General features: G+C 39.6%; 1 long non-coding RNA gene and 1 other non-coding gene across 2 annotated transcripts in view; both read right to left on the bottom strand.

The window, feature by feature from the left end:
• The window catches only part of LOC113879088, a 209,220-nt gene that overhangs the window by 105,243 nt on the left and 87,099 nt on the right, over positions 1-16,878 (bottom strand). The gene's annotated exons all lie outside the window — the stretch shown is intronic.
• On the bottom strand, positions 2,581-2,652 carry TRNAC-ACA. The gene has a single exon. It is a non-coding gene; the product is annotated as a tRNA-Cys (tRNA).

Below are 16,878 nucleotides of genomic sequence, written 5' to 3' on the forward strand. Positions count from 1 at the left end.
AATAAAGCCTCAGGCAGAGCCCTGTAATCCTTTGTTGTTTGGGACAACTTGTCCTCTAATATTTGCTATCTTTTTAATTCTAGTCTCTCTCCTGCCTAAGGTCATAGCTAATGGCCCCCTTCTTCCTTGGTGGCTCCTGATTTGCTCCTTTCCTTAGTATCAGGCAGCCTTGCTCTTTTTCATCTTATTGTATTCTTGCATTTCTTCATCCTTCCTTGAGTATAACTTGGAGGAAAGTGAATGTAAGGTAATACTGAAAAGTAAGAAATCATGCTATCTTCTCTTGCAGGAATTATACCATTGTATAACCTGAAAGGTTAAGATTAGGAAAACCAATCATTCCAAGTGACATCTTATATAAAAGACACATCTAATTTTATCGTGTTGCTAAATCTTTATGCAGATGATTAAATCCACGAATTTTTGCACTGAAGAATAGACACATTATAACCAGTCCCTTCCAAGTTTCTTCCAATTATGTATATTTCATACAGAACATACATTTCATATAGTGTGTACACACATATATAAGTCAGACTCTCTCTATATATCTTTACATATATATAGTTATATACCTCAGATATCAGATTATACAAATATATAGTCATTATGTAGGTTTTATACTGTTCCTTGGCAAGCACCTTACTTACAAGTCATACCATTTCTGCTCTAGCATGGGCAGTCAGTTCAGTTCAGTCGCTCAGTCGTGTTCGACTCTTGGCGATCCCATGAATCACAGAACACCACGCCTCCCTGTCCATCACCAGTTCCTGGAGTCCAACCAAACCCATGTCCATTGTGTTGGTGATGCCATCCAACCAACCATCTCATCCTCTGTTGTCCTCTTTTCCTCTTATCCTCAATCTTTCCCCAAATCAGGGTCTTTTCAAATGAGTCAGCTCTCTGCATCATGTGGCCAAAGTATTGGAGTTTCAGCTTCAACATCAGTCCCTCCAATGAACACCTAGGACTGATCTCCCTTAGGACAGACTGGTTGGATCTCCTTGCTGTTGGGGTTAAACCTTCACCTAAAAGCAGCCATGGATAACTTGTTACTTCTTTTCATCATTCCATAAATGAAAAATAAATTGATTAGGAGAACAAAACTTGTTTCTTATAAAATATCTGATATTTTTGTGGTTTTCAGTTGGCTGTTCTAACAATTCAGCCTTCAAAAAACTCAGTGGGGTTGGTAAGTGAGCTGAAGTATAATTACAGAACAATTTCCAAATTTACAAAATGCACCACAGGTTGAAAAACACACTAGGAGGTAAAGAAAGTGTGTGGCATCAAGTAGTTATGGAATTAGAATGAAAACTAAAGTTTCTTTACTCTCAAGGCTGGGTCTTTTGGCTAAATTAGTTCTCAAATGCAGTCCAGCTGACAACCTGCATCAGAACATCTTGGAAGCTTTCAAGAATCAGATTTCTATAGCCAATCCCCAAGATATTCTGCTTCAGGACATTATTTGCGGGGCCTGGAAATCTGTTTTAGAAGTTTTCCAGATGATTCTAACGTGTAACTAGATTTGGGAACCAGTAAGCAGAAACAAGTTGGTTCTATTCATGAAACCTTGCAATAGAAGATACTATATTGTAGATGTCAGCTACAGATTGGGGATCTTCAGAATTCAGCAAGAAAAAGATAAGCAGGTTAGTCTCAAGAGTCTTAGTGAACAGTAGAAATATCGTGGACTGGATCTTTTGGGGAGGGGAGTTGACATAGCCCTTAATAATCTCCACGAAGCCAAAGAAACACACAGTCTAAGTAAAAAGAGGTTCTTCTTGTACAAAAGAACCTCAAACGACTAGTTTACTGACCACTAGTTCCTCTGTGCCAGCCCCTTAAGGAGTCCCATGTCTCAGCAATTAATACATTAAAGTTCTGAAACTATTATGATCATCCATGCTACCATTTTACTTTAGAGTAAACCAACTTAGAGGAATGTCAACAACTGGGAAACTAGAAAGATAGGGAAGGCTCCACTCGGGATATAACTGCTGATTGTATGTTAAAAGTATTGTATATTCTCTAATCAGTAGGTGCATTATGTCCATAAGATGATGTTTGTTAACTGAATTTCTTAAAGTTTTGGCAATCTTAACAATTCTTTGTTAAATCTATCATTTCAAAGAGATATGTCTAAAGCATTCTATTGTTACAGAGATTTGTCCATTTTTCTTTGTAATAATATCAAATTTTGTTTTATATATCTTGAGGAGAGGTTATTCAATGTACATACATTCAACAATATTACTCTTTCTTGGTAACTTGTTTCATTTATGATTATGGAACAAACCTCTCTATCCTTGACAATATTTTCCCCTTAAGGTTTATGTTGGCATTATCGGTATTTCTCAGTAATTGTCTGGTATTATTTTTTAATTTATTTCTCTACTTTTGGTCCTTCTTGGTCATTATATTTTATGTGTGTCTTTTATAGAAAGAAAGGGAAAGGGAAGTCGCTCAGTCGTGTCCGACTCTTTGTGACCCCATGGACTGTAGCCCACCAGTCTCCGTTCATGGGATTTTCCAGGCGAGAGTACTGGAGTAGGTTGCCATTTCCTTCTCCAGGGGATCTTCCCCACCCAGGAATTGAACCCGGGTCTCCTGCATTGTAGGCAGATGCTTTACCATCTGAGCCACCAGGGAAGTTTATAAGTGGCATATAATTGAATTTAGGGCTTCCCTGGTGGCTCAGCTGGTAAAGAATCCGCCTGCAATGCAAGAGACCTGGGTTCAATCTCTGGGTTGGGAAGATCCCCAGGAGAAGGGAACGGCTACCCACTCCAGTATTCTGGCCTAGAGAATTCCATGGATTGTATAGTCTATGGGGTCACAAAGAGTCGGACACAATTGAGCGACTTTCACTTACACTTTCAATTTTTATAATCATTATCTTTTAATTGATGAGTTTAGTTCACTCACGCTTATGAAATGAACAAATAGATTTAATTATTTTCATCTTATTTTGTGTCACTGAATATCTTTGCCTTTTTCTCCTTTCCTTGGTTTTTGTTGTTCAGTCACTAAGCTGTGTCCAACTCTTTGTGACCCCATAGACTGCAGCAGGCTAGGCTCTTCTGTCCTCTACTGTCTCTTAGAATTTGCTCAGATTCATGTCATTTGAGTCAGTGAAGCTATCTAACCACCTCATCCTCTGCCACCCCCTTCTCCTTTCGCCTTCAATCTTTCCCAGCATAAGGGTCTTTTCCAATGAGTTGGCTCTTCACATCAGGTGGCCAAAGTATTAGAGCTTCAGCTTTAGTAAGAGTCCTTCCAATGAATATTTAGGTTGATTTTATTAACCTTATTATTCCCTTCCTATCTTTTACTAAATTGATTTAGTTTTTTATGACATTCTTCCCCTCCCCCCACTACTAACTTTACATTCTGTTCCTATGCTTTCCTGGTTATTACATACTTCAAAAAGCTTACACATTGCTATCTTTCTCATGCCCTGAGGTTGACAAAGAATTTTTTTAGAAAGTGAAGTATCTCACTGCAGCAAATTGTTGAATATTCTCATAAGTGAATGTCACGATATACTGATATAGACAATGAGTAGAAATGAGTCAACTGTGTGCTTTCATTTGATGGTGGTTAAGAAGAGATAGGGAGATAAATACTTTGTGGAACTTCCAAGTGCAGGAAGGAAAAACGAGGGGCTCAGGTTTCCACAAGTATACTCAGGGGGTTCCCTGTAGCCCACAGCTGCTTTCCACATGCCTTAGGCTGGATCTTCCTCCCCATCTCACATGCAGGAAGGGACACTAAAGGGGCACGAGTAACTCTCTACCAACTTCCCATATATTCCTTTGGCTCCTGTGAGAGGTGGCAGGATGGAGGCCCCAGAGGGAATAGACATGGCAGTCAAATGTGATTTTCTTAAGGCACAGAGAGACCCACTCATTGCTTCAAAGTTTGATCATTCTCCATGAAGTCTCCAACAGATTTTCCGTCCCTGCTGAGTAACTGGTCTTATTGTTCTCTTTTGAAATTCACATGATTTCCAAGTCTTCTGTGTTCTGGTTCTCCTCTAGCTCTTCATTAGCAACTCACTCAATATTCTCTCCTGGCTGTCCCTTCTCTGCAAATGGGCCCAGCAATCTCTCTGGTCCCAGGGATGTGAGCATGTTGGTATCTCTGCTATTTCTGCAGCAGCAGATACGTAAATGATGGTCTCCACCAGGCACTCTGCTCTTCATGGAGCAGCAAGCTCGGCAAGGGATCCTAACCAGCTAGGTTTTGGCAGCTGGTTGCCTCTTGCAGTCAAGATGGTAACCAAGGAAGAAGTCAGAGCAGGGGATGTGGCACAGAATTCAGGATTATCGCATCGACTTACTCCACAGTTTATTAGGATGTCTTCAGTTGCAGGTATCAGAAAACCTGTCTAAAACCAGCATAAATGAGAAAGGTATCCACTGACTTGTAGGCGCAAAAAGTCCCCAGAAGAGCTACTTGTAAGTGATATTTAATCATCTGGATTAAAATATATAATAAATACTCAGGTCCCTCCCCCTCTTTTTAGCTGCAGTTCTTCTGTATTATTTCATTTGGGCAAGATCTCACCTTATGGTCCTGAGATGGATGCCAATGACTCCCTGAACTGTCTTTATCATTTGTATCTGCAGTGGAAAATGATCATCCCAGGACCATAAGGTGAGGTCTTGCTACTTACAAATAGATTCACTTGCCAGATGATCTGTGCAGAACCAACTCTTATTAAATATCATGAATGGCTATCAGCTGATAGCCATTCATGATGTTTAATAAGCATAGCCTAGCATAGGGATTTATAATATTAATAAAAACCTAGCATAGGTTTTAATAATATTATTAAATATTAACAATATATCTTTTAATAATATGAAACATTAATATTTAGTAATAAACATTAACAAAATATTGATATTAATATAAAATATCAATATATTTTAATAATATTATTAAATATTATTAATACATTTTAATAATATATAAAAATTAATAATATTAATTAAAACCTAGCACAGGTTTTAATAATAACCTAGCATAGGGATTTATTTTGGTAGAATGCAACTCTATCCTTTCCCACTTCTTGTGCTTTTTTGCATTCTTGCCTCTGTTCTCATGGCTTTAAATATGTTTCACTAAATAAGAATTTAGAGGAGACATGATATACACATCAAAAGAAAAATGAAACTGCTGAAATTCTCTAAGGTAAGGTTTATGACTCCCATTTTATAAAGAAGAAACTGAGACTAAAGTTAAGTGGCCAAAAGTCACAGTGCTAATAAGTGGGAAAGTTAAGGCAGGAATTCAGGAACTGCTTAAAAGTCTATGCTCTCTTCCAGAGGCCAGTTGCTTCAACTGAGTGCCCTTAGGAAAGGGACTATAAGATGGTTTTAACATTCTGTAATTCTCAGTCTGCTGAGAATGCCCCCAACTCCTGCCCGCCACGGCAGTGCAGGCTAACAGTGCTCAAGGTTCTGTGTTACATCCTAGGCAAATTGGCCAACAAACTATAGCAATTTGGGGTAAGGGTAGAGTCTCACACATTTCACTGTGTGAGATCTCAAATACCATTCAGACAACTTAACCATTTCTGCAGGCATGCATATACATTTTGCTTGGAATTTTTGTTCTCATATTGGCTACTTGTTTACATCATGTAAGTCAGTTTGCACAGTAGCCAGGTAGAAGCTTATGATGAAATTAAGTGCCACCTGGAATCAAATTCTGCTCTTCTTATATTCAGCCACCTCCAGATTCGAAAAATACATCTCTCAGAGTGAGGGCAGGGTTACCATGTGCCTTGCGAAAACTTCCTGATTGCCTTTCAGTGAATTCCAACTATTTCAGTTCTCACGCAGTGGTGGGGGAGGGAGATGAAGAAGAACAAAGCTTATTTATTACAAGAAAGATCATCACTTCCTTTAGGTGGGGCCCCAGCAGAAGCTCTGCACCACCTCCAGTTAGAAAGTCTAAGCCTCTGTGTCACCCATTGGCTTGTTTTCCTGGATTAGTCCCTCCCCTTGCCAAAAAAAGAAGATGCAACAAGGACATGAAATTCTTTTAAAAAGAATGTGGAGGAAATGTGTACAACGTAGGAAAATAATTCCCCCTTCCAGAAAAGATAGAGAAACATGAAAAAAATTTTTGGATAATCACTGCTTTGATTTGCATCCCTTTGATAACTGAATTTAATCCTCTGCCTGCTGTCACAGGGAGAAACAAGAGAGAAAAGTAAATATGATTATTAAGGTGACACTTTCCTGATATTAAAAATTAATGGCATTTTCATAAAAGAAAAAAGGCCTTGGTTATTCAACAGGACTTATTTTTAGCCAGAAAAGAAACTATAGCTTTAGAAATATAAATCAGGGGCACCTAAGTGCGGGTGAAAATTAAACAGACAAGCATGCCCTGGAAGGACGGCATGGTACCTAAGGACACTGCTCTGTCAGTAGCTCTAGTATTGCCGAGAATTTAGGAGGACTGCATGGGGCGAGCAGCAAGTCTGAAGACAGGAAGGTCGTCTTCCTTGCTCAGAGTGAGGAGCCCACTCAGTCCCCTCTCCTGTGGGGTGCAACAATGCTCCAGCCCAGGGTGACCAAGAAGCCTAATCAGATGGTCTTCACCATGGATACTGGTATTCTGAGAGGAAGGCATCTCTAGAACTGGGTTTATTTTATTTTATTTTGGTTTATTTTATAATTAGGATTAATTCCAGCAAGAAAAGGATGGGTTTTCAAATAATGCTTTCATAACTGAAAAGAACTGTGGTTGGTTTTTGAAAAGACCTGTTCTTGTGAAGCTTGACATTCTGAGCTCCAGAGCAATGTTCACATAAGGAACTCTCTTTCCACCTCACTGTGGGTGCTGGGCCCTGGGAGGGCTCTCATGTGGGTTATTTGTGTGCTGAATACCCCTTAGAAACATGATTTTAGGCTGCTCCAGGGCTTCCCTGTAGCTAAACTACTGCTCTGCTAGGCAGATTCCAGTAGACCTTTCACAGTCGTACACCAGGAACTTTGGAAATGACACATTAGGAGCATCTACACTACATAAGACACCCCAGGATCATTAGGGAGCACGGCTGGGGTGACTAGGCTGGCTGAGTGCATAAAGACATAGAGCTCCATACACGAACATTTAAAAATTAATAAAACCACACATACTCATATTGTTCAGTCTTATCTGAACTACCTATCTACCCATCTACATATCTATCTACCTATCTTGGTAGAATGGAGTTCTGTCCTTTTCTTCTGCTTATGTTTTCGACTTCCTATTTCTGTTTTTATGACTTTAAGCATGATACTTCCACTAAGTAAGACTGTAAGTCTTCGCTGGGAGCTCAGTTGGTAAGGAATCCACCTGCAATGCAGGAGACCCTGGTTCGATTCCTGGATCAGGAATATCCCCTGGAGAAGGGAATGGCAACCCACTCCAGTAATCTTGCCTGGAGAATCCCTATGGACAGAGGAGCCTGGCAGGCTACAGTCTACGGGGTCACAGAGATTTGGACACGACTGAGTGGCTAAGCACAGCAAGAGTGATGTTTCCACTAAATAAGACTGTAGAGGAAGGACATTGATTTATTTGAACTAGTCTTTCAATACCCTTCAGGGAAATTTTGGGTGTGCATATTATACACTGTATGTCCACTCAGAGTATTCTTTTTCTCCTTTTTTCTGTGTGTGTATGTACTAGGGAGGAGCGGAAGGATGCAGTGTGATAACATTTTAATAATGAGGTTGTCTTCAGAGGTAGTAAGTTTTCCCATTAATTAAGGTGTTTAAGGGTAAACAAGTTGGTTGCTGGGTAAAGATGTTTCAAAGGGAAATTTCTCAGCAAATGAATAGTTTATTCACATGTGTCCACAGTTCTCTTTTAGTCCTTAATATGTATTAAGTACAATGTTTTATTATGGAGGTTATTAACTAAATTAGTTGGCTTGCAAGAATTCCAGCTCTCTAAGATATGCTGTGACCCTGTCTCTGTCCCATTTATAATTCTATTTAGTTATAGATATTAATGGAATAAGAGATCAAATATCCCTATTAATAAAAAAAATAGGCATACAATTCCAGTATAGATACATACATACTCAGTCCTGAATATTCATTAGAAGGACTGATGCTGAAGCTGAAACTCCAATACTTTGGCCACCTGATGCGAAGAACTGACTCATTTGAAAAGACCCTGATGCTGGGAAATATTGAGGGCGGAAGGAGAAGGGGACGGCAGAGAATGAGACAGCTGGATGGCATCACTGACTCAATGGACATGAGTTTAAGTGAACTCCGGGAGTTGGTGATGGACAGGGAGGCCTGGCGTGCTGCAACCCATGGGGTTGCAAAGAGTCACACATGACTGAGCGGCTGAACTGAATTGAACATACATACTGCATTATCATTATCTAATTTGTAAAGGCTCAAAACATACTTAAAAGATCATTTAATTGTTGATATAAATCTATATTTAATATAGTTCTATTATTTTTTAAATGTTGATGATCTGTTATAAAGTCTCATTAGGTGATAAATGTTTCTGGTTATCAACTCTGCCCTTTTCTGCCCTTCTCTCTTCAGAGGCCTGCATTATCAATATAATCTTAAGTTGCCAGCTGTCTGTTTGTGATGATTCATTTTGTTACAACTGGATAATATTATCTATAAACATGTTTAACTGGGTTCAAGGAAATTGAACTGTGTTCCAACTTGTGGAACACAAACGAACAGATGAGACCTGCACCGCCAGCCCCTGTAGTGGAGCATGGCTTCCCTCACCTCCTTCCCAATCAGGTGGCTCATGGGCCAGCAGCCACTTAGTCACACAGATCCCAGGTCTGGAAGGGACCCACACTTTGCACAGTGTTCAGCTGTCACTTTCACTTTTCACTTTCATGCATTGGAGAAGGAAATAGCAATCCACTCTAGTGTTCTTGCCTGGAGAATCCCAGGGACGGGGGAGCCTGGTAGGCTGCCGTCTATGGGGTTGCACAGAGTCGGACATGACTGAAGCGACTTAGCAGCAGCAGCTGTTACAGTCCTGGAATTATGAATAATCTTTGAATTGTGTTTTGTCTACTGCTATTGTGAATGTGTTTGCCTTAAAAAAAGAATAAGAGGAAGGGGTTTGGGAATTTTGAGAAGAGGTATAATCCTTTTCCCAAAGATTGGGGTTGGGGTTGGGGTTGGGGGTGGGAGTGAAGGACACAGAGAACTGATTAGGACAATGGACTGGGACTGCGTGGCAAAGTCAAGATCCCTTGGGATTTGTGGTCACAAACTGGTCATTATGTCTGGATGATTTTTCTCTAGCTGTGTTCACCTACAAAGTTATAAGAGGGAAGCAGCTGAAGGCTTAGATTTGAACAGGGTTGAAAGTCTATAGGCAAACATAACAGGAGCTAGGAGCATGTGAAAGAACATGAGATCTAATGGGATGAGAAGGAAAGTGATGACTGTGGGAGGAGCCAACACTGAGCGCATGGACGGGGAGCCCCGTGGGCTTGAGGAAAGGCTCAAGTTGGCAAGCTAGAGTAAGTTAGACGGGAAGACAAGAAATGCTGGTTCAGGGTTTGCTGTTGTTTTTCAGTCACTAAGTCCTGTGCAACTCTTTGCAACCCCATGGACTGCAGCACGTCAGGCCTCCCTGTTCTTCACCATCTCCCAGAGTTTGCTCAAATTCATGTCCATTGAGTCGGTGAGGCCATCCAACCATCTCATTCTGTGCTAAGGGGTGGGGGTAGCTAATTGAAATCGAGACTTTGGAAGAGGCACAGCTGTTGATGATCACCAGGTCTGGGACACGAGCTCCAAATACATTGCTGGGGTGGAAGAGAGTAATGAGTAACAGAGACCAGGTTCTGACAGGGCCCAGAGAGCTGGCGGATGCACTTCCGTGAAGTTCCCCTAAAGCAGTGACAGCAGTATCAAGGGAATGAAGCAAAGAGAATTAAAACCTTACATGGCTGATAATAACCAGGAGGAGCAGTGGCTGTACGTTTCAAAGGAGCTGGCTGGCTTGTTCAAAGGGGAAGCATCACTGGCAAACACACAGAGTGGGCAGAGGTTCCCTTCAGATGGAAAAGTGAAAGGAATTGCAGGGAATCATGGAGAGGGAGGTAGAGAGGAAGGGTAAATATTCTTCATCAAGGAATGAGAAGTAAGTGGAGAATGAAGACAAATTAAATTCTTGAAAAAGTCATTTAAGTGTCTTATTAATTCCCTCAAAGATTAGGTACGTCACAGCACTAGTTAGAGTCAGGAAACCATGGAAACCCCAGGTTAGTTTTCTCAGCCTAACTTGCTTTTCTCCATATTGTTTTCTGTTGAATGACATGTCGCCAGGTTGAGAGATCATCAGAATCATTAGCGATATGAGGGCACTTTACATGAAATGGTTTTAATCTGGTCATATCACCAGAGTCTAAATGTGAAAGAAGGAAAAGATTACATACTGTTCATTTAGCAAGCAAATGTTTCTTGGTTATCTTCTCTGTGTAAAGCACTGTGCTAAATGATGAGGCATGTGAAAATAGCCTAGATACTATTCCCGTCCAGAGAACTTCATGGAATTTGGATAGTAAAAAGAAAAAAAAAAAGAATTTGGATAGTAAAATCGTGTCACGGAAACTGGAAGCACTTGTATCTTCCAAGAGTCTAACAGGGGAGAGGAAAGGAGTAGCATTTATACCCAGTGTCTAACTGATCCAACTTGTTTGATGGGGAAGCCAAAACCCACAACTGAGGCGGAGTGTTGGAGTCCATGTGCATCTCAAAATGGCAAAAATGGCGCCAGTCTGGAGTCTGGTAGAGATGGGTCTGGGTTCCGAAGCCACAGGTGAGTCTGAGATGATCACAGTTGTCAGGAAGATAATGGTTCCAGTAGCCAGATGCTCCATGGAACCAGCAGCTACGTTTTAAGAGCAAAATGAAGAAAATCTAGAGACTTTCATAGAATAGACCCCATAGAGAATTTCTTCTTAACACCACCATTCCCAACTTTATGCAAGAATTTAATCCTGTAATTTATAATCCCATGCAGTTATATTCCAAAACTGTGTTTGCATGCATTGTTTCACTGTGTCTGTCTTCAGGACTGATATTCAAACGGAAACTTTAGGCAAGAATCTACATTCCCCGCTAAGATAACCACAAGAATCACATCTACCCAAATGTTCTGGGTCACTGGCCACATTGCCAAGATCATCTGTATCTTCTAGAAGAAGTATTTATTTATCTACAACAGAAGCATGGTTTGGCGTATGACATAAAATTGAACCCAATGGATCATTATTATACAGAGTCACTAAAATATTGAGATATTGTAGATTTATTATTTTTAACTAACTTCTCTAGAAAAATCTCATAATTAACCCAGGCACTTAGAAAATAGGATACTCTACGCTTTTAAAGTTATTTACATTTTATCACAAATGTTTTCCTTCTCTCCCCCAACCTCATTGCTGACTGATACTGATCATAATTATGGATGCTATTCTCACTGGAAAATCATAGATTTAGGACTGGAAAGCTCCTTAGAAATGATAACACTAGGTTAAGTGACATAAAAATCATGCAGTTAGTGGCAGAGTCAGATTTTTAAATATAAGGCTTGGTATAAAAGAGTCCCAAAATATCCCAAGGTTATTATTTTTCTTCACTAAATTTCTGATATTAATGTGTGCATGCTCAGTTGCTCAATCATGTCCAACTCTTTGCAACCCCATGGACTGTAGCCCGTCAGGTACTTCTGTCCATGGGAGTTTTCAGGCAAGAATACTGAAGTGGGTTGCCATTTCCTCCTTCAGGGCATCTTTCTGATGCAGGGATCAAACCTATGTCTCATCTATCTCCTGTGTTGGCAGGCAGATCCTTTACTACTGAGCCACCTGGGAAGCCTTCTGATATTAATGAGTGAAGAGTGAAGTTGCTCAGTCATGTCCGACTCTTTGCAATCCCGTGGACTGTAGCCCACCAGGCTCATCTGTCCATGGAATTCTTCAGGCAAGAGTACTGGAGTGGGTTGCCATTTCCTTCTCCAAGGGATCTTCCCAACCCAGGGATCAAACCCAGGTCTCCCGCATTGCAGGCAGACGCTTTACTGTCTGAGCCACCAGGGAAGCTGGTGTCCTGATATTAATATCCATATATAAATAATGCTTTCACTAAAAATTAAATAAAGAAACATACTTCAGGCTATTTGGGAGCTCTGATTAGTCACAGAATATGATCATTTTCCTTTAATGGATATTTGAAGAGTTTTTTTCTGTTCATCCTGTTGTTTTTAGTTTTAGCCAGGGTCACTATTAAAAAAAAAATAACCCTGAAAACAAAGTTACTTTTGGCACATTCAGAAAACGAAGGTTGCTTTGAGTTATATTTGGACTCCTTGATGTTTTTATCAATTTAAATAAAGGTTCTACAGCTCCCTTTAGATGACTTTTACAAGGTCATTGTATATGGATGAGTCATCACACTGCTACTGGAAAATGACTTTAGGAATAAGCCATACAGAGATTTGAAAGAGCCTTGTTTCTCACTATGACAGTTATGCAAGTGGAAAGAATAGCCTTGAATCCAGAGAAAGGAGTAGCATGCCAGAACATTTCAGCAACCAAACAGTGTATTTCTCTTTCAAAAACGAACCTGTTTATCTCTATTAACTATACAGTTTTATAATGATATTGTTTATTTACTTCCTGGTAAAGAGATTTGCAAATTTAATTTAATTAATATGAATATGCCCATAGCTACAGAGTCGGACACGACCCAGCGACTTCACTTTCACTTTTCACTTTCATGCGTTGGAGAAGGAAATGGCAACCCACTCCAGTGTTCTTGCCTGGAGAATCCCAGGGACGGGGGAGCCTGGTGGGCTGCCGTCTATGGGGTTGCACAGGGTCGGACACGACTGAAGCGACTTAGCAGCAGCAGCCCATAGCTATGTAGAATCTTGGCTGTTTGACCAGTGGCATCCCTAATGAGGCAGATGTCAAACTTAGACTCCACTCCCTTTAGCACTTGGCTTTGGAAGTGAGTTTATTATTCAGGATTAAAAGTTCATTTCAGACCTTAGGTATACATGGATAACAGTCTATTTTGTTACTCAGTCTCTGGACAATTTATTTTGTTGTTTAGTTTGTTTTGGAATATTTAGTACTAGAATACAGACACATCAGATTTTCATTGTTGCAGTCATCATTTTTGGGTCATTGAAAAGAACTGTATGCTTTAATAGAACAAAGGAGAATGGCTTTATTCTCATCAAACCATATATTAAAAGTTTTAAAACCGTTGCTTCTCCTTAAGTTCTTCTTGGTTAATTTCTTAAACAATGGACTGAACTGAAATGTCAAGAGTCTTTTGTTGGTACTTGGTTTGTATGTAATAGAGTCATTTGCCATTGTCATTATGTAATACTTACAAAGGTTCTACTAGGTTAGCTAAAATAGGGTCCTGTCACCTTCATTTCACTGCTAAAGGAAGGAAAGTTCAGTGTCATACGATCTGACCTACATGCCATATTAGTTTGTATCTTTTTAAAATTAAGCCTTATCCCACTGCTGGGCATACACACCAAGGAAACCAGAATTGAAAGAGACATGTGTACCCCAATGTTCATCACAGCACTGTTTATAAAAGCCAGGACATGGAAGCAACCAAGATGTCCATCAGCAGACAAATGGATAAGAAAGTTGTGGTACATATACACAATGGAATATTACTCAGCCATTAAAAAGAATGCATTTGAATCAGTTCTGATGAGGTGGATGAAACTGGAGTCTATTATACAGAGTGAAGTAAGTCAGAAAGAAAAACACCAATACAGTATATTAATGCATATATACGGAATTTAGAAAGATGGTAACAATGACCCTATATGTGAGACACAAATGTAAAGAACAGACTTTTGGACTCTGTGGGAGAAGGCGAGGGTGGGATGATTTGAGAGAATGGCATTGAAACATGTATATTATCATATGTGAAATAGATTGCCAGTCCAGGTTCGATGCATGAGACAGGGTGCTCAGGGCTGGTGCCCTGGGATGACCCTGAGGGATGGGATGGGGAGGGAGGTGGGAGGGGGGTTCAGGATGGGGAATACATGTACGCCCATGGCTGATTCATGTCAATGTATGACAAAAACCACTACAATATTGTAAGGTAATTAGCCTCCAAGTAAAATAATAAATTTGTTAAAAAATAAAATTAAGCCTTATAAAATTTAGACTTGTTCATTGATATATGTAACTATTTTGACCCATATCTGCAGAGCTCTATTTATACAAATAAATAAATCAAGAGCTTCAATCTAGCTTTACTTTATTTTTAACTTTCTAATTTTGTCATCCTCTTGGGAACCAGTCTCAAGTGCTCTCAAATACCCCTTAATTCTTAGGAGTATCATTTTATGTTTCCAAGGAAGACCTCAAGTTTTAGTGCTATTAATATTTAACTCCTGAAGGAAAGACTGTCATAGTAACAGAGGTTTAACAGAGGGTTTCCCATGGAGACAGTCAATTTATAAGGGCTTGAGTTGAGCAAAATCAAGATTGTTCCAAGGACCAGGACCATGATAGTGGCACTGCTCTTATCCTGGATATAAGATTAATCTATGATTCATTCTCAACTTCTCTGAAATCCCTTTAGTTGTTGTTCAGTTGCTCAGTCATGTCCAACTCTTTGTGACCCCATGGACTGCAGCATGCCAAGCTTCCCTGTCCTTCACTGTCTCCGGGTGCTTGCTCAAACTCATGTCCATTGAGTTAGTGATACCATCCAACCATCTTGTCCTTTATCATTCCCTTCTTCCCCTGCCCTCAATCTTTCCCAGCATCAGGGTCTTTCTAATGAGTCAGGTCTTTTCATCAGGTGGCCAAAGTATTGAAGCTTCAACTTCAGCATCAGTCCTTCCAATAGAGCTTAAGCCTATTGTGTCATAGGTCCTTAGAAAGGTACTGCCAGAAAAGACCTTGGAAGTCATCCAGTCTGACATCATTTTATAAAAGTAGGACTCTGAGATAGACATTGATGGGTAAGAGACTAATGTAAGTCAGCATCTCACAGTGAGTTTTCCTTGACCCCATGCTAGTTTGAAGGTCAAACTTCCAGACCTGTGATCTTGTCATCAATAATCATAACTAGCCTGGGTAGTGCTTTTGTATTAATTTACAAAAGCTTTGGGCTAGAACCCCTTAGTGATCTTGCAAAATAAGAGTTTCATAATCATTATTTTATGAATGAGGAATCAGAGGCATGGATGTTAAAAGATCTATTGGAGTCAACTCAGTCAGTAAAGGGTTGCAATAAGCCGTGGCATATGTTCTTTGCATGTGGCACAATCCATCCCACCAGTGACTATTTACCATAAATACTAATTTACCTGAAAAGTCCTTTTTTTGGAATCGTGGTTCTGATTATAATCATTATCATTCAATAATTTATTGGATACATTATTGACCAACTAGAGTTTATCCTTGAACAACATAGGGGTAAGCAGCACTGACACTCCCTGCAGTCAAAAATCTGCATATAATTTATAGCTGGCCCTCTGGACCCTCTGCATCCATGGATTCAATCAACTATGGATTGTGTAGTGCTATATATTTATTACTGAAAAAGTCCACATATAAGTGGATCCATGCAGTTTAAACCCATGTTGTTCAAGGGTCAACTGTATATGCTAGATATAGATATTCATTAGTTTAGACACTCATGTTTTTAAAAATAAACCAAATTTAAACACAGTTGAGTCATTATTCATTGGAGTCATGTTCTGTAAAATCTCTACAAACACTGAATTCGCAAATATTAAATCATTGCTCCATAGGGGAAATAACAGGGTTAGGTTTCCTGCAAGCCACTGCTCACATTTTCACCAATAAATCAATACCTAACATTTTGTGTTTGCTTCTGTTTGAAGCCATCTTATTTAATATATACTGATTAATTACCATTGAGTTCAGCCAAAAGCACCAGAGTAGTACCTCAATGAAGCTTATCTAACATGTGTATCTTTTCTGTAAGGCATAACACAGCCCCTTAGGAGTCTGAGACAGCACCTCAGCCCTGCACCCAGGGACCATTTTAAACAGCAAAACTATCATCATCACTACCACCACCAACAGCAACCCCCAAAAACAAAAGTTCAAAAACTGTGACCCTAAATAGATTCTAAAAATAATACTTGTTTATAGTATGAATGCTGAAATAAGAAGGCATTGCCTTCTTTGGCCTCAGCTGGGAACATGTACACCAATTGACAACGTTTCCAACCTTGTGAGCATGCGCACCTCCATGAATGACCCCTGATGCGCCAGGAGTATTAATTTGGGAATTATAAATAGCACATGGGTAAATTTGGGAATACAGAATCCTTGAATATCGAGGATCAAATGCCATTCACTATGCATTACATTTACCATAATTATTAAATTAAATAATAAATTCAAATAAAAATACAATAAAAATAAATTCAAAATAAAATTCTATCGAATAATCATTTGTTTAAATTAAATCTGATTCCGTCCTTAGGGAACTTGCAATCTAGTCTGAAAGGTAGATAGCACCCTCATGCCTTTTCCTTCATACAAATTATATTTTTAAATCATATTTTCAAGTTTGTTTATAAGTTTACCGGGTTTCCTTGATAACTTACAAACAAACTTTAAAAATATGGCTTTAAGATATAATTTGTATGAAGGCAAAGGCATGAGGGAGTATAGCTCATGGGGCCCTTTTACCCTGGGTGCTCAGCATTAACTGAAGTTTTGCCTCCAAACAGGGCACAGGGAGCTACCACTAGGAATGTCATTGCAGGAAACACCTGGAGACTCTGCTTTCCCACTCCTCTCTCTCCTTATCACAGAAAGAGGAAAGG

Source organism: Bos indicus x Bos taurus, chromosome 20, assembly GCF_003369695.1.
Source record: "Bos indicus x Bos taurus breed Angus x Brahman F1 hybrid chromosome 20, Bos_hybrid_MaternalHap_v2.0, whole genome shotgun sequence".
In the NCBI taxonomy this organism is placed as follows: Eukaryota; Metazoa; Chordata; class Mammalia; order Artiodactyla; family Bovidae; genus Bos; species Bos indicus x Bos taurus.